The sequence below is a fragment of the Notothenia rossii genome (genome assembly GCF_949606895.1).
Source record: "Notothenia rossii genome assembly, chromosome: 3".
Classification (NCBI taxonomy): Eukaryota; Metazoa; Chordata; class Actinopteri; order Perciformes; family Nototheniidae; genus Notothenia; species Notothenia rossii.
Genome location: NC_136901.1, coordinates 70,731,338 through 70,755,865, shown reverse-complemented (window position 1 = coordinate 70,755,865; position 24,528 = coordinate 70,731,338). Strand labels below are relative to the sequence as shown.

The 24,528-nt window shown below is 40.3% G+C and overlaps 1 protein-coding gene and 1 long non-coding RNA gene across 4 annotated transcripts in view; one reads left to right on the top strand and one right to left on the bottom strand.

Annotated features, from left to right (window-relative positions):
- The window catches only part of ctnna1 (catenin (cadherin-associated protein), alpha 1), a 126,171-nt gene that overhangs the window by 14,920 nt on the left and 86,723 nt on the right, over nt 1–24,528 (top strand). The gene's annotated exons all lie outside the window — the stretch shown is intronic.
- On the bottom strand, nt 9,120–23,732 carry LOC307032706. Of its 3 annotated transcripts, XR_013806364.1 has the most exons (5): nt 23,599–23,732; nt 17,784–17,846; nt 17,375–17,651; nt 13,600–13,678; nt 9,120–12,620 (listed from the first exon to the last, which is right to left on the bottom strand). It is a non-coding gene; the product is annotated as an uncharacterized lncRNA (long non-coding RNA). The 3 variants fall into 3 exon arrangements; XR_013806363.1 differs by having other exon boundaries at nt 17,375–17,846; XR_013806365.1 differs by lacking the exons at nt 9,120–12,620; nt 13,600–13,678 and adding an exon at nt 13,743–17,116 and having other exon boundaries at nt 17,375–17,846.

Genomic DNA, 24,528 nt, shown 5'->3' with positions numbered 1-24,528 from the left:
AACTTACAAATTGTGTATCACTTGTATATAGACTCTTATGGCACTACTTCTATTCTATTTTATTGTATTTACTTGCACTATTTTATCAGTTGTATTGTGTTGCACTGTTGGAGGAGCCTTGGACCTAAGATTTTCATCGACATAACTACACTGTAGCTATGTAGAAATGACAATAAAAGTCTTGAATCTTGAACATCGCTCAGCTGCCCTATCTTTACAAAAGTACAGTAGATACTGAATCAGTGCCAATGGTCACAAGCAAATCAACTCTGCAACCAACCTTAAATATAATCCTCTGTTGATTTCACTGATTTCACCATGGAGATAGTGTCAAACACTAAGCCTGGATCAGGAAGCAATAATAGATGTTATGTTTAACACCACAGGTGAATGTTTTATACCTAGCAAGTGACAATCATTTTTGGATTAGACATTAATCCACCTTGAAATGTGATTTAGTCCACATTTTTTGTAATAAGAAACCTAGCAGAGACGTGGAACAAGGAACAAAGTTATCTTCTGATATCTAGTCCACCGGATATAACATGAGTACAGCACGGTGCTGCGGATCAAAAACCCATTATCTGTAGTTGTCTTATATCACTCTGAGTGAAGGTTTTCTGTTCACGGTTGCTTTTCAAGTACTCTGGTCTTGTTCTCTGTGCTGTTAAAATAAAGGACAAAGAGCAACATTGTCCATGAAGTATAGGTATAGACCTGGGGTATGTTAATCCAATATACGTTATTTGATTTGATTTAGAGAACATAAAGACATGCCATTAGATTTAACAATTAAATATAGAGAAACAGAAACCAATAAAATGCAGGTGAATAGCAAACTGCTAAATTACCCAATATACTGAAGAATAAGGTGATGGGGATAATACGCCCCTGACCCCATGAACAAGCGAGAGGCTTTTCAGTGGAGTTTTTTTTGTCAACAGCTATCTAAGGGCAAGCTCACTTTTTTGCAGATGCTTACATCATGGAAAGTTTTAACATTTCCATGGCAACTGAACAAACTCTGGTATCTACTGGTGAGGAGGATGCTGTGATCGGTAAATACAGAGCTTGGCACAAATATTTTTTTTTATAATGATCAGACTCATTTCATACTATATACAAAACATCATGACACAATTACTCACAGCTGAATCATGTTTAACTGGAATGACACTGTGTGGTGTGTCAGTGGTGTAGTGAATGCGTTTTATGTCATGATATAGTTCAAATATATCATTTAATTCAAAACTGATACTATGCTTGATATTGTTTGTAATAAAACCTGTGTGTGTGTTTGTCTGAACACTTTCAGGGTTCCTGCTCCTGGCACTGCAGTAAAAGCTCCTTGGCACTGACTCACTCACTTAATATGCATGTATTTCCCCCTACTGGCCATGACATAATACTGCACAAACTCCTCGCCCCTTTTATTTCCCAACTTGAGATACAAATCTAAATTACTGCTGCAAAATAGAGATTTTGGCAGATAGTGGACATGCAAGTAACATTTTAGCATATTTATATAATGGATTGCAGTCAGTGGAGCATATCACTGGCAGCCTCTGGGGTTTATAGCTGTCATCAAAACAGGCTGAGACAGGCTGGCGTTGATTTGTGCCTCTGTTGTCAGGTGTCCCTGCATGTAATTTGTCCAGGATGTCCCTTTTTGATCCATGCTGCAAATTTGCACTCAAATAGGACGGCACAGCATGCAAGCCATTCTTGTAGTGCGTTTTACATTAAGCCTGTCATCCTGCTCTGACGTTAAGCTATTGGGAATAAAACAAGTGGGGCCTCCCCCTCTTGTGGTTTGATGCAATATTACATTGGCTTGAAATTGCAGCTTTTATAACCGTGCCAGGTCATTAGAGCTCTTCATAATCATATTGAAGCTGAAACTGAGCTTGGGCTATGCATCACAATCTGAGATTCACGAGAAATATGTGTGAAGTGCATGGGTATGACAGAGCAGAATATCATAGACACTCCTTTCTGTGAGTATAATGTGGAGTAATGTGACTGCCTGTGATCATGAAGACAATGTGTGAAAGGAAAGTGAAAGAAATCAATGTCAGGATTGAAGTGGTTGCCTTATTTCCTTTGGAGTGCACTGTGTTGCTGATTGAGCGTTCAGACCCATTCAGAACCAAGATTGCCTCTCCTCTTCACAGGCAGCTCCACAGCTTGGATTGACTCAGTCTCATGATGCTGGTAAAAATAGCTTTATTCTCAACAGGCTAGATTTAATTTAGCAGGCCCATGTCTTCACAGAATAGCAGATGGAAAGAAGTTTATTCATAACAAAGGAGTTGGTGAATCAGAGTTTTATTATTTTTCATCAAAAACAGCCATTTTCTACCTCGCCTTGGTGCAAAACAGCACAATAGCTAATTTTTCATTCTTAGCATTTGTGTGCATGTGAACAATTCCCTTCTTCCGTCATTCGTCATTGTGCATGTGTTTTCCTTTGACAGTAAAGGCAAGTTTTCAGAGTGGTGAATCTTTCTCCATGCATTCCGATGTTTCTTCTTCAATCTCCTACAAGGAAGCTCCTGGCTTCGGCTGCAAAGCATGGCTGCGTGAGTTATAGCATGCAAGCTTTTTGGAAGAAATAAAGGATTTCACCCAATAGTGAAAAATACTCACTTTCAGAGCAATAGCATTCCTCCCAGATACTAACAAGATATGAAAAAGCTACAATAAAGAACATACAGTATCGTGCACAAGGGAGTATTGGTCCCTCAGGGCGACAGTAAAAAAGCCACAGGAAAATGGGTTCTCTCCGCAAATGAAATTGTGTTCAAGGAAGTCTGGATCCATTTTTCCTCACCTTCCTAAGGGCAGTGAATTCATGCCTCGTTTTCTTTTTCTCTCCCTCCTCTTGTGTTCTTACGTCATTGTGCATATGCTACATTCTGCTGTGTGTTTGTGTGTGTACAGACTATCATTGGGTTGAAGTTATGAGGGATGGAATTTATCAAAGTCAGTGGAGCATTGTGATGAAGGCTTTGTGAGGGAGTTTCAACCATGACTATAGCCAGGGTCTATGCAAAGTGGTTCGTTTTCTCTTGCTTTTTAATGAAAATTCTCCCCAGCTATTTTGGTTCACGGGGTCTCAATATAGCGTTTACCTTTGCTGTTACTATCAGCTGAATTGGCCTGTGCCATCAACTGGGAAGGTTGCAAGAATTAAAAATCATCTAAAAGCTGTTTAGCACGCTGAGAATTTCATCAGGCGTCTATCTGCAGTTTCCCTAAAGATAGATTTTCTCTATTCAATTTGTATTTGTTCTATCCAGTTTCCATTTGGAAACTGATTGACTCAGTGCTTCCCCATCCACCATAATCAACAAATAATTTACCTTGTTGTTATCAAGAGCTAGATAATGGAAAATAAAACAAATCCCAATCTCAGCTTTGTTAGGCCAGAACATTACAATCATATGCTTGAGTTGTTTGTGAGGGAAAAAATAGGGAAAAGGAAGAAAATACTCTCTATGTAATACTTATTCATGTGATTGCTTTTGTGTTTCTTTACCAGTGCTCTGTATCTCTGTGTCCAAATGACTTCTCATACCCAAGGACAGTCATTTATTCACAATAACCCAGCACATTACTGAAGATGGCACGGCTGAGACCGGCTATGATGTCCTCTGCTCCTCGCAGAATGAGCACAGCCCATTGCCTATGCATTTACAACCTCCAGGTAGAGCACATGATATACAATTGACATTAATTCACCACCACTGGAAATGGACCACGGCAAACACATTCATGATTGTGCAGCACAGTGGCCTTGCGTCGCTGCATGATGGATGATACGCCATCAAAACTATTTTTTGATGACAGATCTGCTCTAACAGTTTTTATGCTGCAGGTTTGTCGGTCAGTGTTGGGAGGGTGGCAGACATGAGTTAAAAAAACAAGTATGCATCAGTACTGCACTGCTAGCAGTCATGTGTCAGTTAACAGATCATTTACATTCATTTTTTTAGGTAATGTTCAATTTGACACGTTGCATCAGACAATTTGGAATTTCAGTTTAAACTGGCAGTGGTTAATGACATTCACACTGCGACCACAATATGATTAGGTGGGATATGGCTGCAGTTTCCTCAGGAGCGCAGCTGAGATTGTTGAGACTGAAAAAACATTTAGTTCTGCATACGGAGAAATCCTCCTTTCACACAAACAGAAATGAGAGCACACCCTTAGGTTTAATATAGCACACTCACGCCAGGCCCCAGACAGATTTCACAACACATCATTGACTGCTGTCTAAAACCCCAGTAATATATTTTAACATTTATATAAGACTTGCACAACATGATGGATAACATTATTAGACAAATACTCCACATCATTACTTTCATTATAATAGGAAATGCCAATCATCTCAAACTACATTCATCCACTTTCTCCTATACGTTTGAAACTAACAGATTTTTGCAGTCCATTAGCAGCTTGTTGTAACACTGATATTATCGTTCTCACCCACTCACACCTCTGGCTATCATTTCTGTATTTGAAACTCTGGTCCTCTACTGCTCAACATTCCTGACCACTCTGCCATGGACAGCCTTGCATTTCAGTGCAGAGTTGGGACGAAGGTCAACATACCTAAAGCCTATCAATGAGCAAACTGTCAGAGGTATTCTTTTCAGCTCCTTTTGCTCGTCTGGTTTATAGTTATGATGCACTTGGCACACTTTTGTTAAAGAGGCCCTAGGTTTTCCATTTCCTGTAGAGTGCTATATATTTGTTTGTGCGTGTAAATGGTCTGCAAAAGGCTAAAATCCCAAAGTTCCCTCCACACACTCCCTGCCTGAAACTGAGGCTCCTGCTGCATAGTGTCATCACTTTGTAACACTCGTACTTCTATTGGCTAGCGTTTCAATACATTGTACGTGATAGGCTAAGGGACAGGACATCTCAAAGTGGTTTACCAATCACAACAGAGCAGAGAAAAATGATCTGAAAGGCTAAAGCATAAAATGAACACTCATGTTACAGTGTTTAGACACGCCGCATATTCACCACTCCAAATAGCAAGCCTATCTTTATGTGGAATAACATTTTACGCAGTTAGAGTACATAAATATAATGTTGCGAGGTTTATTACAGGCCTGAATGCTTATTACCTCAGTTTATTCAAACATTACCACATGTATTTTTAATCATGCATTTCTCCCAACAACACTGGCCAAGTTAATAGCAGTGCATAATAGCCTCCATGATTAATACTTGATGAGTTTGTAGACACACACGCACAGAAGGTGCATTTAGCTTTATGTTTTTCTCAGTCACACTAAAAGGCATTTACATTTTAATCAACCCATACAAATGGAACTGGAAACATGTATTCTGATCAGCAGAAACCTGACCTCATGAGGTACTGAGTCACTTAGAGTAACTGTGTAAATTGGAGGCTGACCACATTAGAGGGCAATACATAACATGTTCAGCCATGGCTTAAAGGAGATCTAAAGAGCCTTAAACAGACAGCCCGATCTTACGCAATGGAGTATTGTTAAGGCTAGCCGCTGGCATTGATTGATAGTAATGACTCTGTGAGGCAGTGTATTTGATTAACAATATCTGATAAACAGGACCAGGGTAATCCTAGTCATATTTCATATGCTAATGGAGAAACTATTATTCTTTTTCATTTTTTTCTCTCTCCTGTAGTGTGTTATATAGGTTTGGTCCTCCAGAGGAAGGATGTTGTAGGTTAGGGTTAAGATAATGTTAAGAGTAGAAATGATTGCTTAAAGTGAGGGATAGAATATGACAATCCATATTCAAGCCAGCAAATTGCAAAATAGAGGGTCTAACTGTGACGTCAGATCCTATCAGGACACACTGACATGCTTTATATTCTCTTATTATTCACTTTGCACTTTGTGTGACTTTCGATATCAAGAAAAAACCTTGAGCAAATAAAAGGAGGAATAGAGAAGAGTCATCAGCGCAGAACAGAGGTTTATTGAGCTTTAAGGTCATTCCTTTTTATACTTAAAACCTCCTTCACTGCCTTCCAGCTGTTCAGCATCAATGTGGGCAGGTTTCTTCAGCCTTGTAGAGGAACTTGTGAGTCATGCATTAACAAATAATTGTTGAGAACAACTAGGCATACGCTTGAAACTTTCCAGGTGTTGATGGCTTTCACACTTCATATACATCTAAAGCACAATTTATACATAATATAATACGTGAACTATGGTAGATAGGGTGTTGACAACAATATATTTTTCATGGTGTGTTTTAAAGTTTAAAGAGTTAGGAAGGACTTAAATGCTGAAATAATTCAATAACTGACGAATCTGTCAAGACTATTAACCGTCCTTCTACTTTTTCATTAAGAGATTAGGTGGCGGCTCATCTTTCTGTGAAGAATGGCATCTGCTGACGAGTGAAGGGCACTTATTATGAAAAATGTGTTGACTCAATCTACCAGCTCACAAGACGCCCACACACACACACACACACACACACACACACACACACACACACACACACACACACACACACACACACACACACACACACACACACACACACACACACACACACACACACACAAAACATATATATTACTGACGTTGTTATTGAAGCTGGTATTGAATCATTTTTAAACAATAAGTGAGGAAATGTCAATATTTTGTACACGTCCATATGGAATGTCATAGTGTGCAGCCCACTAATGGAATTGAAGCTACTCATGCTATTTTGCCATAAATCCAGATCAGATGAATTCATGCTGACTTTTGCCAGTAGGGGGCAGACAATCAGTAACTGCCACACATTCAGTCACAATTTATGGCCTTACACATATTAGCCAACAATTGCTACGCACTCATTAATCAGACAAAGGAGTACACAAGGAGTTATTTAAAACATTGTTATTTTGTGAATAACTGATGCTTTTAAGTCTCATATTAAATTGCCATTCAGCTCTATTTTAAACTGCTCAGAAATATTTGTAGCTGCTAGGTGTTACATTTTCCTCACCAGCTAGTAGCTACTTTTTTTCTGTGTTAAATGCGATTGGCTCCTACTCTTACTACACGTGTGGACTGATAAACCAAAGCAATGAGCAAAAACAGCCTAAAAAGATCTGCCGTGCTGAAGGGTAGATTTTTCATGAATTTGAGCAACACCCTTTCATATTAAGCATATTTTGATGAATGTTACTATCCGAAACATTGATTTATTCATGTTTAGAAAAAATATCTTTACTGTATGCATTATTGGCCCAATTAGCCCATTCATGTGCTTGGAAAGCAACTGGATGCAAGGCAGCGTTTGAATAACGTGTATCCTCATAGTGAGCATAGATAGGTTTTTGATCAATTCTCTGTTGGCTTGAATGAGCGTTACGTGGCAGTGGAGGCAGACCTAGACATCTGCTGGGATACATATTTTATAAGGAAGCCCTTCTTGCGGGCATAAACTCTCCAATAGTTTATGAAACATTTACCACAATCAGTGGAATGAAGCTGAGCAATCAGCAGGAAATGAGTGGAAAGGTGCAGGCTGGGCCCCTGCATATGAGAAAGGGGCCAACCAAAGCTCCTTGACACACACGCAACAGGGGACCTGACGCTGCAACACCCAGACTGTCTGCAGATTCTTCACATACTCCGGTGCTTTGATCAGTGGCTGCTCTTAACTAGCCCCATCTCTCACTTTGCTATTTCCTTTTATTCTGCCCCTTCAAACCCATTTTCCCTTGAGGATTCTGTAAAAACACAGCTGGGTCATTCCTCTCATCCCACTTCTTATTCTCCTCTTTTCATGCTTCATGCTTAATGGTTTCATTATACTTAAAGAATTACACATTTTTGGATAAGTGGCATTATATTAGTCACAGACAGGCTGTATTTTTTCAGGCTTGTCTCCTGTCACTAGATAACCTTGGTATTTTAGATGGAGCAACAATAGTTTTTTCTCGGATGAAATTGCAATATGACAGTCTCTTTTATTATCACTTTGTCATGTCTTTGTCTCTCTTCAAAGACATGTCAGCGCAACAGTTTGTAGTTTAACCCTGGGATTAGTTTCCACTGCCATGTATCCTGCTGTGGACATCAACTCTGTTACACAAAATGTAAACTGACAGGGTGCTTTTTCCGGACACTTATCCTTTTCCTCCACATCAGAGTGTGATTAGAGGACATTCAATACCAGGTCACTAAGTAAAATGTCATTTTGCAACACAGTTTGTCAGTGTCAGGACCTTGTATTGGAGTACAATATTAGAGATGTATCATTGCAACAAAAATATGTTTGAAATAAAAAGTTATTTTCCACCTCTACACCTCCTTCTGGTCAGATAATGAATTGAACTGTAGTCCCTGTAAAAACTACTGTCTTTATTTTCCACTTCATCGTAGACTACAGATTGAATATTACATTTCAATTTGTAACACTGACACATTATCACATATGACCTTGGCAACAAACAGTGGCTTTTTTCATTTGGAGTTCTTGCCACTTGATGAAAATAAATCAAATGTTCACTCTCTTTTAGCTCTGGTATTGGTCTCTTTCAGCTCCTAAGGGAAATATCAGGCTCATGAGTGGTTAAATGCTCCACTAGTTACTAACTGTCTCAGTCTGCATTTTTGATCCCAAAAGTATAGTGTTTTTTTAGAGATTTCTGTCTGAAAAAAGATGCCTGCTGCAGCTGAATACGATGCTATAAGAGTAATGAGAGTGAACCAAACAGTGAAGCTGTTTGTCAGACAGCTAAACAATAAGCCGGAACCTTCTATAAAGCCCCGTAAAGCTGAGAAGAGCTCCAGATTAAGAAGATAATTCCCCGTTGGTTCTTTACTACAGGCTACCCCTTTCACAATGTCACATTGTTATTATTAAAAATATCGATTAGAGCTGCTTAAAGCGTCTCAGTGAATTACTGAAACTATTGTGACTCCATGGCTGTGTACCGTGTACAATATGCATTAGAGCTGAATCAATAAATCCATTGATTGAAATTCTGCAAATTTGACAATAGATTAATCATTTGAGTCAGTTTTTAAGGCAAAGATGAAAACAATTCACTGGTTCCAGATTTGCAAATGTGAGTGTTTCATGAATGAACTGATTAACTTTATTTATTTATTAACATTATTACAGTATGTTGGCCAAAACAAGACATTTTGAGACATCATTCTAGGCTAAACACTTTATGATGGGCATTTTTCATTTTTGGCTGCACAGACCAAACACTACAAATAAAGGTTAGTAGATGAAAGACAAAAAGTACATTACATTTCAGCACTAACATACACATTTTACTTATATGCTGTGGAGAAGGCAATCTGGTGTTCAAATATCGATGAATAAAAAATGGCCAATCTAGGAAATCTTTCCATTGATTTTATGCCATACCAGAATGTATCTCTTCTTATGAAATATCATGAACTTTTGATAACAAACGCATGGGATTCCCCGTTATTGGCAACATTGGCGCGTCAAAATAGAAATCCATAAACCTCCCTTGACAGTGCATTAAACTGGACAAATCCCCATGATTGATTAGACATCCAGCTGACAGATACCCAGCGATTGTTTACTGTGGTGGACCCTGGCAACGACCGGGCGTTTATTGCTGTCTGGTCCAGCCGTATTTCAACATTGCATCTCACTCCTCAGAGCATGCTCAGAGCCATCAGCAAGCAGCTTCAAAGCAAACACACACTTCCAAGCAAGCAGTGATGGTTTGTTACCAAACTGCATAACAGACCTGCTTGCCTCCGCTTCGGTTCTTGAAACTGATGTTTTCACTTGCAGGTATATTGAATTTGCAGAGAAAGCAATGGAAAGAAATGTCACTTTGGATAATTTATGGGTAATTATGCATCGCACTCTGACGATCAACATTTGTGTTGAATTCCCTTCAGGTTTGCAAGTACTCTTAGAGGAATAAAATCAACTGTTTACCATGTTGTTATTGGGAAATGGTAGGCACGTACAACATTCAATGGATAATCACTTTGTAGTTTGTGTATATATTTTATTTCATACAAGATTTTTGCATATGAGTGGCTCAGCTTTTCACCAATCTCGTATTCATTATTCAAAATATAGCTATTTTCCCGAGATGCTTCTTGAATGTTAAAGCCTTTTAGATGGGAGATGCTTTTTTCCTACCATCAGGTGCTGCTTAAACTCTTACACGACCTCATTATCCATTTATATCACAGCAGCACATCAGGTGAAAGTGTCCGACAACATTTCCAGATGGAAACCACAAATAAACGATGATAACGGTGACATATACGCACCAGGAGTCCTTCCATCGGAAAGAATCAACGTCAGGCCGATGGAGCACCGCTTTCCCAGGCTCGCTGCAGTTTCTTAAATGTGCTATAATTTAATGCTTTCAATGACCCATGCTTTGCACTGTATCAAAAACAAGGCGCTGCCAAGAACACAGAAAGAGCAACATTACTTTCCCCCTTTTTCCTCCGTTTTGTTGCCTGAAGAAAACATGTGAGTGTGTGATTGCATTTGTGATTTGAAGAATATTTGATTGTACAATAGATTGTGTGAGGTTGTTTTTCGGCATGCCAGAAAACAAACAAATGTTTGTGGGTATCAGTTCTGCTTGAGCAACAGAAAAAAGGAAAGAAATACTGCATTTCAACAAGACATCTTTAGCTGTGTGGAGAGTGGGAGGATGTGCTCATTGAATTACTACACTTCTGCTGCTGGATTCAATAAAGAGCTTAGAGCATCGTTGTTGGTTTGAAACATTTTTATTCAACTAAATATGGCGTAAATGGGGCTGTGGGTGAGCTAGTACTCGTGAACAGTCACATCTTTTCATTTCCAATGAATCACATGGACCCACACAGGTCCTGATGATGTCATGGCTCTCCGCATCATTAATATTGAAAGGTCATTTCACCCTGCTTGGAAGTCGTGTCCATCACATGCAGGGTTCAATTTCCAATTTGCCACAAGACTGCCTGGGTCATTCCTACTATTTATCTGGAAAAAGACTTCCTAACAGTGTTATACAATTCCTTTGGAAATTAGCTGACTACTTCTTTTATTGTTTCCTATGGAGCCTTTTACTTGGACAGGCAGCAAAATGTACCCTGCTGTTGTACTGCTGTAGCCTGACATACACTGTAAAAAAAGAAATTATAAAAAAACGGACGTTTTCTGGCGACGGGGGCGCCAGAAAATGTCTGTTAAAAAGGAAAAAAACTCTAAAATAAAATACGGAGATAACATGTAAAAAAAAACCAGTAACTTACCTTACCAAAAGTAGCCTCTATTACTGTAATTTTACATGAAATATTTTTCTTTTAACATATATTATTTGTTAGAATAGAGTCATAATTCTCTAGAAAACAGAATAATTATCTTTTAAAAATGATAAAGAAAAGCTAAAATACAGAAAATTACTTTTATTATTACAAAAAGTACCGTATATCTAAGACCATTTACAAGTAAAACACAAAGAAAAGAACGTCATTTTACTTTGCAAAAGCGTTAGTTTACAAACTTTACATTAACTATCAAATTTTTTGCCAAAAAAGAACTGTAATTTTACAAGAAATGTTTTTGTAATTCCATTAAATCTTCTTCTTTTAACATATATTAATTGTTAGAATAGAGTCATACACCTCTAAAAAAACAGAATAAATGTTTTTTTAAATGATAAAAAAAGACATTTTAAAAAATACCGTAAATTCAAGATTCAAGGCTTTATTGTCATTTGTACATTATCTTCAGTGTAGATATGTCAATGAAAAACTGAAGTCACATGCTTCTCCAACAGTGCAACATATATATAGAACATAGAACAAATAAAACAGATAAAATAGTGCAAGTAAATACAAATAAAATAGAATAGAAATAGTGCAAGAAGAGTCTATATGCAAGTAAACGGAATATGATTGCACTGCCGTACCAGGCCGTGATGCAGCCAGTCAGGATACTCACCTGTAGAAGATGCAGAGTATCCTGGAGTCCATGTTGAACTTCCTCAGCCTGCAGAACAATGACCTCATAATGTCCAGGGATTTTACACACGGAGAGAAAGCATACACATGTTGAGAGGAAACTGCATTCTTTTTAAAACCACCCATACGAACAAATTCCAAACTTCATTGCATCACAACAGAAGTAGTTCATCTGTGAAATAACTGTAACGATGAGCTGAAATACTGTGCAACTTCATCTAAACTAAAACTCTCATTTAGAAACGAAATCCTAATATATCATAATAAGTCAATACATTGACTAATACAATAAAAAAAAAAGAGCCGCTGTCTAGCTGTTTTGGTGATGCTGTTAGTGTGATGAGTCCATGTCAGGTCCTCAGTGATGAGTCCATGTCAGGTCCTCAGTGATGTGGACCCGAGGAACCTGACGCTGCTGACTCTCTCCACCGTAGTCCCATTGATGGCGATGGGGGCGTGTCCCTCTCTGCTGCTTCCTGTAGTCCACAATCAGCTCCTTGGTTTTGCTGACGTTGAGATGGAGGTTGTTATCCTGGCACCAAGATGTCAGGTTTTCGACCTCTCTGTACGCCGTCTCGTCGCCGTCGGTGATAAGGCCGAGGACGGTCGTGTCGTCAGCAAACTTCACAAAGTCTAAGACCATTTACATGTAAAACACAAAGGAAACATGTCATTTTACTTTACAAAAGCCCAAGTTTACATTAACTGTCAGATGTTTTGTAGAAAAAAAATATACAAATATATATATTTATATATACACAATATATCACAAAAATAAAAACAATAAATAAAATATTATATATAGCAGATGGACCGGCAATGAAACATTTCAACATTTAACAATAGCCAACATATTGTTCAAAAGATAACAATTATATAAACACTAAAGAAAATCTACCAGTTATGAGTGTGCGTGTGTACTAGGGGTGCAACAACTAATCGACTTAATCGATTAAAATCGATGACCAAATTAGTTGGCAACTAATTCAGTCGTCGATTCGTTGGTGGCGTCATCACGTGTGTTTTACGCGCCGTTAAACTCCAACGTTATCGGACTTTTTATCGGTACTGGAGACATTTAAAAAAATTCAGGTATTATGTATGCTAGCAGCAACACACAGAGTTAACTACATTATACAAACATGGGTTAATGATTAGAGGTAACCGAGTTATTTATTTTGTTAAAGTTTCAGCTATTCTGTTCACAATTATGTTATCACATTATTTACGATTTGTTAAAACATTGTCGTTTCTTTTGATGTGAAATATTATTTATTTAATTTAAATAAAAAGCAATGTTAGTTGTGTTCACAATTTGTTTAGTTAATTTAATAATATATGTATTTTTGAATCAAGTATTCATCTTTATTGTCTTCATTGTTAGTTTCCACATGCCTAAAACAACCTCAAGCTAAATCTAAAAGTTGATGGCTAAATAAGAGCGTTTGAGAAATTGTGCAAGGCATAACAGTCTGAATAGTCGTTTCATTAATCAATAGATTAATCGATTATCAAATGAGTCGTTTGTTGCAGCCCTAGTGTGTACATGACTATGTGTGTGTTTTTCTACTTTCTCCACAAAGTCAGCGACGTTTGTAATTAATGAATGCACCTTTATCGAGTGCGGTTTTTGTTTTTCTTCCTTCCTCTCCACTGTAGCCCCCTTGTCCGGATTGATCTTGAATAGGCACCTGTTAAGACAGAAGTACACTTACATTTAGTGTTTAATTACACATTCTGTGGATGATACAGCCATTAATTGTCTTTACAGTTCTACAGCTTGAAGTCAAAGGGCAATGCTACTCTTCAATGTACTTTTCTTTAACTGTTATGATCATATCTGCACATTTAAAGCATTGGCTTGAATAGAGTTTTGTTCTATAAAGTTGTCACTTGGCATCATTATCACACTGGACAGTATTGCAGCAGGTCTGTAAACAGGAGCAAGCGGTCACTTGAAGATCATTTGAATGTGGGTAGCTACGAGGGCCATCTAGAGCAGTGGTCACCAACCTTTTTAAGCCCAAAATCACCGACCTCGGCCTAGGTGAAAGGCGAGATCTACCTATTGCAGAATTAAGTGAAAAAGACAGCCCAGACAGTGCTTCCAATTTGAGGCTTTTTATATAGGTTAATTGCATCTGAATTACTGTTACAATGAAGGCTCCATAATCAGCTCACGGCATATAGGCAGGGGTGCTATTGGGGGGCGGACCTCACCTCCTCAAGGGGGGTCCATGGGGATGCTCCCCCGGGAAGATTTCTTTTTAAATATTGAAGTTGAAAGCATCAATTTGGTGCACTTTGAGAGCAACATGTAGAGATCTATGGATACCTCTCTCAGCACCCATATGAAACAGAACTGTAAACAGATTTTCTTTTTCTTTATGGATATTTTACAAATCACATTAAACTGTATTCTTGTTTTATTGCCATATAGTAGGCTATTTCATACCTGTTTTTCATTTATTCTCTTATTGTTTGTATAACTATAATGATCATATGAAGGTGTGCCGCGGAAATAATCTTTTGAATAATTTGTGACAAAACCGTTCTAAACACTCTGAGTCCTTTAGCTCATGCTCACCTGAGCCCCTCAGTCTGACAGGAGAGGACTCTCCTCCAGCTTGTTGCGGAAACAGCTCCTCATGTCCGTTAGTACAGCTAGCTAACCAGATGCTAACATCACGGTCCCCGCTAGCACCGGTCCCTCTCTCTCCCTCACTCCCTCTCTATCACACTAAATGCGCTATCGCCACACACACACAGAGCCGAGCTTGAATGACACAAGCACACGTGTATTTCCATGCAACTATCTGATTGGTCTGGTGTGTTGCCTCTGTTGCGTTCACTGAACACGGGAAATTACAGTCCTGCCGTCATCTCTTGTGTCATGATGAGGTTCACGTAAAGCACGGTTAATGTATTATATTATTGAGGTGTCTCAAATATACGTCAATCAAGTGGCACCTGCTAACGGGGTGGTGGATGATAGGTTTACATCTAAAAACGTATTTTTCAAACATTATTATTTTAATTTAATTTTTCTTTCTTTTGTTACTTTTTATTTAACGGTCCGCGATCTACCCGCACCACACTCGCGATCGACTGGTTGGCGACCACTGATCTAGAGAGTGTGTAACTGGAGCAGATGAGGTGCGTGTCAGCAGCAGAATGAGCTGTGTAAAAGCATCGTAGTTAACTGAAAGAAGTATTAATGTGTTGGTTCACTGCAATAATACCAGGTTCCGGTGCCCATCCCATTTCGGTGCAAGAAATAGTTGCGTCTTCCTCGTCAGATTCCATTGTCATCAGGTGCTGACACTCACGCTAAGCTTTTACTTGGTGGTAGAAGTAAAATATTCTAATTATACTTGTGTGTTTCTCTGTTATAGACCACACACATACACCAAACCTGCTCCATGGCTGTATTACTGTGCTGTTGTGTTGATATGAATAAGTTAAGGAAATCAACCGCTACCAAGAATCTTGTGTGTTCTTACCGACACCCCAAAGTGTAAGTCACTCCGAGTGAAACCTTCCCCTATACCAGGGGTCTGCAACCTCTTTGACCAAAAGAGCCATTTTGCTCCATTTTCCCCAAAAAATGTTTGTCTGGAGCCGCAAAACATATTTCATAGCTTGATAGCTAATAAAGTTGTATTTATTGTTATATCAGACAAAAACTACAGTTTTTTTGCATTTATTAGGCTATTTATTACGTTATATAAAACTGTTAACCTCTAATAAGAAACAAAGAACTCCTATAAAGGAGAATTAAAAATAATACACAGGCCTACTTTTAAATAAATTAAACACAGCACTTGGGGAGTCCTCTGCACATTTGAAGGAAAAAAATATATAATTAAAATGTGCCCACTTTGAAATAAATAAAACATATAGCTGCACCTTAAAAAGAGTTAACGGTAGGGTAGGTAAGAATGGAGAAACCAGCTCGAGTGCGCTAGAATTTGAAAATTCACAACCGGAAAAAATATGCCTCTTCCTCCAGACTTCCTTACAGAGCCCCTCCTCCAACACACACAGACGTGCATCAGGCTACGAGATAAGTTTGTGCACAGATGGAAGGCTGACAGGCAGGTAGGCCATCCAGTTATTTTAGCTGGGCCGGCTAAAATTATTGGTCGTGCTTATTACAGCGCTACGGCTTCCAGAGATTAATTTTTGTATGTATTTATTGTCAAAGCATTTAATATATTCATTGCTATCGGGACGTTAAGAGCATTCCATGGAATATAACAAAAAGTGTTTTCTGAAATAAATGACATACTCCATTGAATTATGACTGAAGATTGTCAGCTGTCTTCCTCTCCCTTGTTGTTCCTCGATACGTAAAGGCTGCAGCACCGTTGACAACTTCTCTCTACATATCAAACATACCGGTAAACCAGCATCGTTTGCTGTGAAAGCAGATAACTCTGTCCACACAGAATTTAATCCTGTGTTCCTCCGGTACTTTTCTTTGATTTAGCCATAGATCGCTCATCGAGCCGTGGGTCAGGTTATTCACCCGCAGGAAAAGGCGCTGGCGCGGGACCGTAGCAGGATGTGACGCATATTTTTGTTGATCTAATTAAAACCGTTTTGTTTTTTTATTTATGTGTCACAGTATCACCTCAAAATACAAGATACAAAAAAATGTCAACCATGGAACAAAATATAAATAGTCCTACAAATACTTTTATTTTATTTCCTTCTTATTTTTGTCTAAGCTCAAGGGAGCCAGAGCAGAGGGCTTAAAGGGCCGCGGGTTGCCGACCCCTGCCCTATACAGTCCTACCTGAATCCCTATTCAATAGGACTCCTTGAAAACAATTCCTTTTTCCAAATAACTGAATTGGTTTTCTTTTGTTGTCGACAAAGGGCCCTCTTTCTGTCATTTTCATTGAGCTGAAGTAAACATACCACCGATTGGCTAAGAGTGAGTTTGGGCCTTTAGGGAGGAGCCAAAGCACACCACTGCAAAGGAAAGGGGTACACTGAATTTACAACCCAAGACAAAACGAGAGCATAATGTGAAACAGAATGCAGCACAATAATCTTTTTATCTTTATTATCTTGTATTGTCAGGAGCATCATGTAGTGTCCAGCTGTCAGGTGAGAACTCCCTTAAGGTACACAAAGGAAAAAGTCACAAAACATTTATGAATCCAAAAAATATTTAGTGCAGATTGTTGTTGTTTTTTACTGGTGATCACATGGCCAATTGTATTTTAGGAATGATCAGCTCCTGCAGCTTTCTTTTCTTTCTTAAGTGTTTCCTAATGTTAACAGTGTAGAAAATGTCACATCATAAAGGGATAGTTTGGGTGTTTAAAGTAGGGTTTTATAAAAAGTACAGTACTTATCTAGAGTCAGTGTATTACCTAGAGTAGATGATGGCTGGCAGGGTCGGACTGGGAAACAGTGGACCTCTGTCGCCTGTCAGCGCAACTTCAATGATGCCGTTTAAAAACAGCGAACCGACCCGGCCGTTCTGTGATTCTACAGATGGCCAGTCCGCCCCTGCCGGTACCGAAGTGGCCCGACCGGCCCATCGGGATTCGTCCCGAACGTCCCAATGGCCAGCCCGCCACTGATGGCCGGTATGCCCCCGAGCTTGGAGACAGGAGCAACCACCTGGAAGCAAAGCAATGTACTGCTCTGGACAGGGTCAGCAGAAAAACATATTTTAGCCACCCCTTGATGATTTCCATATCCTTTCACTGTTTGCACAGCAATACCACATAGGACATTGAGAATTGATAAAACTTGTAATATGGCAAGAAATCTTACTTGAGGATCTCTGGCTGCTGTTTATTCTTGGCAGGTTGCAATTACTGGTACTGCAGCTAAAAGCTGATGGGAGAAAAGAGACACAAGTTTGCACATGCTTGAGCAAAGATAACTTAAATAAAACAGCAGCAGCTTTAAGTACAGTAATACCACTTCAAGTATAAGACCTGAGTACAGGGCTCGACATTAAGGACTGCCCGATGGCCCGGGACCATCTAGTATTTAGCTCGGGCAATGAAGCCTCAACTGCTGGTTGCCCGATCGGGCAATCTATTATGCCAGTATCAGGCAGCTCGCGGATCCAGTAATGAGTGACCCGAAAGTAAAACTAAACATATCTATAACTAGTTTAGGTAGTTTGAGAAGTAACTAAAATAGCTACGAGTGATATTCTAACCTGAAGTGTGTGTTTTGTCCGCTCACCGCTGCATGTGATCATGCAGAACTGCGTGTCGACTCGTCAGCAGCAGCTGATCTGTCTCTCTCTCCCGTCAGATTAGACTTCACTCGCGTTTATGTCCATATCGATCAGATCCAGCTAGTTCTAGCTAATGATATGACTACCTGCTTATTAAAAGACACCTAAACAATAAGTGTCGCTTTGCAACCGGGTGAGGCCACAAAGTATAGCGCAGCATTATGCATTTGTTTACATGTCCACCTGAACCCTGAGGCATTACCAACAGATCAACGCACAATCAACCCAGACAGGACATATCTTTCTCCACATTACGTGTTAGACATTAGAATTGACTATTATTGTCTGTCACATACTCTTCTTGTCTGTCACATAAGTGGCGCAACTGAAGCGGTATTGCGCTAAAGGGAAATTATTTTGACCTTAGAGATTTAGATTTGCCGGCTAACGGGAACTCCGACGTCACCATGTTGTGTGCTTCGCGGAGGCGCTCGGCTCCTCTCGACTGCTGCTCGGGTCTGCTCGGTCAGCTTCCGGATGAGGAAGCATTCATTCGACCAACTTACAGTAGATAACATTACAAACATTTTTAACAGGGGCCATAATAGTGTAAATAATGTTTGTAATGTTTTCTACTTTTTTAAATCTGGGAAGGCATTTGCCTTCATCAGATGGAAAGTGTCTTGACCAACAACTTAAGTACCGTAATTTTCGGACTATAAGCCGCGCCTTTTTCCCTATTTTTCGACGCTGCGGCTTATATAACGGTGCGGCTAATCTATGGATTTTTACAGCTAACGGCCACTAGGGGACCTCCTAAATCTATGGATTTTACAGGTTACAGTCCACCACCTTTAACTCTATGGGCTCTATGGCCGATCCGCGCCCCCCACCTTTAAGCGGCGGGCTCCAGCAGGAAAAGCTGGAGGCCGGAAAAGAGTGAGACAGGTAGCGCGCAAAAGTAAAAGTGGAACCGAGAGTGGTACGAGAGACAGAACGAGAGCAAGACAGACAGACATTACGAGAGCGAGACAGTTTGTCCCCGTACCACTGGTTGAAAACCACTGCTGTAGATCACTGTCGGTACCTGTGCTGGGAGCGCACTGTTTAAGTTTGAAAGTTGAAAAGTTTGTGTGTCTGAAACGCTATGTGATACAGTACAGTTTACACAGCACAGTACATGTTCTGTAGCTATATTGCACTAAATGGTAACACTTGAATACGTTATGCAAATATGTAACTTGTTTGTTGAAATGTTAATAAATGGGAGCTTCCTCAAACAGCCCTCTCTTTCCCAACAATCCCCTCTGTGCACAAACCCTTACTTATGGTAATTAAACATTAAAACACCTGCGGCTTATATATGTACACATCATTCAATTTAGCTGCTGCGGCTTATATTCAGGTGCGCCTTATAGTCCGAAAATTACGGTATTTCTTATAGCTATGCAGGGCATGCAAGCGAGCAAACAAGAGCAAACAAACAAGTGAAATGAAGAATAAAATTGAAATTGTACAATATAATATTGTGGTGGTTCATCTTATAATTCAGTCTAGAGAATGCACCAGACAGCATCTACAGTAAGACCTGGAAAAATCTAAATGTTCTAGGGGGAGGCCCCCCAAACCCTTCGTGCCATTTCGTCCGCGCGCATTTTTCAGGGCAATCTCTATTGGGCTCAGGGCCATCTGTAAATTAGCTTAGATGGCCCACAGGGCCATCTCCCAAAATCCTTAATGTCATGCACTGCCTGAGTACTTCTACTCTTATACACAGGGCTGCACATAACTGGTGCTCATGCCCCCCGCCAAAAAAGAGCACCGGATTTGAAAAAAGGTGCATTTGCGCACCGAGAGAGAGAGAGATAGAGATAGAAAAGAGAGATATTTGCGAGTTGCATAAGAACTGGTAAGATAGCAGGGTTTCCCACACATAGACTTTACTTGGGCGGGTCGCCCAGGTATATTAACGGTCGTCAAAGTATAATTCGCGAGCTATTTAGGTTTAATTTTTGTAATCCGTCCGCGAGCACCACGGCATCTGTGATCCCTCGCTCTACCCCTCGCTATCGCGTGAAGGGTCTGCTTTATGCGCTCCGCACAGTACCCTGCTGCGAGGCTTAATGAGCACCAAGCAACATCTCCAGGTGCTCCTTTGAGAACCAGGGCAAAAACCATTATGTGCACCCCTGCTTATACAAGTACAAGATCTGAGAACTTCTCCCACCTCTGTTTATAGCCTTAACATAGGATCTAAAAGATATGGATAATGTGCATTGTGTGTAACATTATGCCCACGAAAAAATCGATTATAAAACTAAGGATTGAGCTAACATTATGAGTTAGTGACAATGAATGCTAGTTAGCTAGCTAAACTATTTATTAAATAATATTGCGAAAAAGTAACTCTGAAACATTCACTGCACATCACGCTCAGCCACTCGAGCACGCATCTTGCACATCATTAAAAAATTAAACAACATGTATACCATAGCTAGGACCAGGGGCGGACTGGTCATTGGGAATACCGGGAGTTTCCCCGGTGGGCCGGTGCTGTGTGGGCCGGAGGGCCAAAAAAAAAAAAAGATTTAAAAAAAAAAAAAACCTTTTTTTTTTTGCCTAAATCCTACCGGCCCACATTTGTAAGTATAGATGATTAACAAATGCTTCACTTCCGGGCAAAAATAAAGGCTCCGCCCACTTTTGGGGGAAAACAATGCTGTCAGTTGAACGGCGGTCAATACAAATTCTGAAGTTTTTGCCAATCCGATCAGAAATGTAAGAAAACCGGAGATTTTTGGATCTTCAAAGAGCCCGATTCCAATGGCCAGACAGGCAAACAATTGCATTAAGCCATTAGAAATCGACGATAGGGCTCGATATATGGTTAAATATAGCAGTATTTATTTTCATAGATGAGTGTAACATCTACGTCACTTTACGGCCCCGCCCACTTTTGGGGGAAACAACGGCTGTCATTTGAATGGCGATCGAGCCTGAAGCCACAGAGATCTTCTGTTACTGTCCTTTCTTCTTAGAGGAAGTACAGAAACACGTAACTCTGGATTTGTTTTAATGTTTGAGGTGCAATAGACGACACAGCAGCTTTTTGGCAAGATAAAACTATTATGTTCTGCCTCACTCATGAGAGTAACAGCTGGAGAAATTACAGCCTTGCCTACTGATTTTAATTTAACCATATATCAAGACCGATTGTCGATTACCAATGATCAAATGTAATTGTTTGCCTGACTGGCCATCGTAATCGAGCTCTTTGAAGATCCAAAAATCCACGGTTTTCAAAAAAAATTGATCGGATGGGCAAAAACTTCAGAATTTGTATTGACCGCCATTCAAATGACAGCGTTGTTTTCCCCCAAAAGTGGGCGGGGCCGTAATTTTTTTTTTTTTTTGCTTACCTAAATCCTACCGGCCCACATTTGTAAGTGTTCCGGCCCAGCCCAGCCCAGCCCAGTGGGGTGTGGCCCACTGGGCTGGGCTTGTCCGTTTTGATCGGCTACCTTGGTTCTATCTATCAGTTTCAATTTCACACATCATGCCAGTAGCAGCTGTCACTGTGCAGTGAACGATCAGGAGTGAGTGACCGAGAGACCTAGCTGGCAGTTGCTTACAGATGGTTAAACAAGCTCCAAAGCGTAAAGGCGTTTTTGTATAGTTTGTGTATACAGTATTGTAGCGAGCCCTGGGTTCAGAGGGAGGGGCTTGCAGTCCAAGCCCCTACTGACTGCCATAGATTTGCTCTCAAAGTACACCAGATTGATGCATTTAACTTCAACATTTAAAAAAAAATCTTCCCGGAGGATCTTGCCCCCGGACCCCCCTAGAGGAGGTGAGGTCCACCACCTGCCCACAACCCCTGTTAAATTGTCTCCGACATTGAGGATGCTTCCTACGCCCATGTTTTATTCCATGTGTCAAGTCAGGCAAATTGGTTCAAAATGTTATTGCATCAATGATCTGTTAACATTAAAATCACTAAATATATGCTGTAACTATTTTTGCTCTAGGCAACTCAAGGGTTCAGGTAATGTGATTACTATATGAATAATTGTCCAAAATAACATAAAATGACTAGGGTTTTTTGTTAAGTAACATACTTTCGTCGCCGGCCAGCCGATACATGCCGCGCATTCAGTGGGCCTGTCTGTCAATTAATCCCCGGCAGTAGCGTGGCGTGGGAAAAAAATTAGGGGAAGCCAATAATACGTCTTCTTTTGGGGTGGGGGGGGGGGGGGGGGTGTGGTGGTCAATGTAATAACGTAACCAGATGAGTGATTACAGCGCCCAGTATCATTTTACACACATTTGTATCATACAGATGCAGGACTTACACACGCCTGTTATCTGACCGACAGGTCCGCACGCACTCTCCAGCCGAAACTCTAATAAGCATTCATTCACAAACTAAATCTGGAGACCTTTAACGTTTTACGTCCGGTTCGCTCTTTTGTTCCTCGCTGTACACAGCTCCAGTTTGGGCATTGGCCTGTCATCAGATTGTATTTGTTGTTGCTGCTGCAGCGGAAGTTTAGTACAATTATTTTCGATTAAATACTCCGAATCTCCACCCTCCATAATTGCACTTGCTTCAGTTGCTTGCTACTTTCTAACGGCGGTGAGAGTGGTGCAGTGACGTTATCTATCTTCTATCGATTAGATTTATGATTCGAAAATTATAAAAGTAGGGTAGACATGTGGGTATTATCCGACTGAACAAAACGTGCATTTACCTAACAGGTTCGTTTTCCACTGACCTTTTTTCGAGCTATTTTCCAAAATCCTATGGAGAAATCCCATTGCTATTTTGTCGAGGGAAACCGGGCGCAGCTTACCTCCGCTTTTTGGGACGCGTCACTGCACCACTAAGTTGATGCGATTTGATTGGATTGCGAGGCAAGGGAAGCCAGCCGCCTCTGGCTTCCCTTGGCATTGTCCTGACCAATCACAGGTTGGCAGGGGCATGACGTGAGCCTCATCTGATTGGTCAATCCCCCCATTTCTTTTCACCAAGGGAAGCAAATTTCGGCTGGCCTCCTCTCGCAACAGAGAGTGCAATCTACTGTTTCACCATAACATCTAGAGGGGCGCTGTTTCACTCTTTGTAAAATACTCAATGAGAATGGGGGAGAGACGGGCCGGCAGCAACACACAACAAAGAATTTCCGAAACTAAACGAAGTGTTTTTATTTATTTATTAAAATTATAACTACAATCCGAAAAAACAGGGGAAGCCTGGCTTCCTTTGGCCTCCAGGAGAAAACGCCACTGATCCCCGGGCCACTTTTCCACCCCCAGTACGCCCCTGGCTAGGTACTTTGAGGTTTGCAATGTTTTAAGAGTGTTTTGAATCCGTTGATAAATAGTTTTTACCGTTACCTCTCAAAGTGTTGCTTCCTCTCCTCTGGGCGCGCCACGTGTCGTGCAGTGCTCTTCACCTCCTGCATGCTAACTGCATGGTCTCCGTAGTGTGTCAGTTAGTGAAGTGTCGGTCGCGAACGTGAACGAAGGGAGCCGGCTCGCGCCCACGAACGAGCCGGTTTTTTTTTTTTGCGGAGGGATCTAGATTGGCATGAAGGCACATTATGCAATGTGCAATGTGCACATTATCCCGCTTATTACAAGGCCACATTCTCAACAAAGTAACGACATGACTCCCAATATTAATTGAAATGCTTGTATGGATTTAGAAAATGATTTTATTGATTTAAAAAATAGTTGTATGTATTTATTTAAATTGAAATGCATCCTCTAAGAAAAATAGTCCGTTGTTACTGTTTGAACTAACCTAGCAACGTCAGGAACTGCTTCGATAGTGTTTTTGATGAGCTTTTTTATTACAGATTTGAAAACATCGTTGCTTGCTTTAAAAGTAGCACAATTCATGATGTCTTGGAAAGTATCTAGATATCCCTGCCCTAATGCCAAAGTAACTGCACACTGAATATGTTTCGCAGGTTTGATGTTTATGCCTGGACCGCTGCGTAAAAAGGAGGGTTTCTGCCCCGTTACTTCTCTTCTTACTTCTATAAGAATAAAACACGGAGGACGGAGATCTCTTTTTCTCCCCCTCTTCTGACAGCCCAGCAGCAGCTGATCTCAGAGCACGCTCCCCTCTTCTGCAGGGGGTCTTGGTCAGCTGTAGCTCACAGAATCAGCCCCCTGCAAAAACAGCGCTGGAAAGAGCAAATAGAGCGAAATGAGGCATGGCTAAAATGCAGGATCTACTGCTACTAATACTCAAAGGATGTATTGAATAATTTAAGTGATATATGTGTACACATATACATCATTCATTAGTCAAAACAG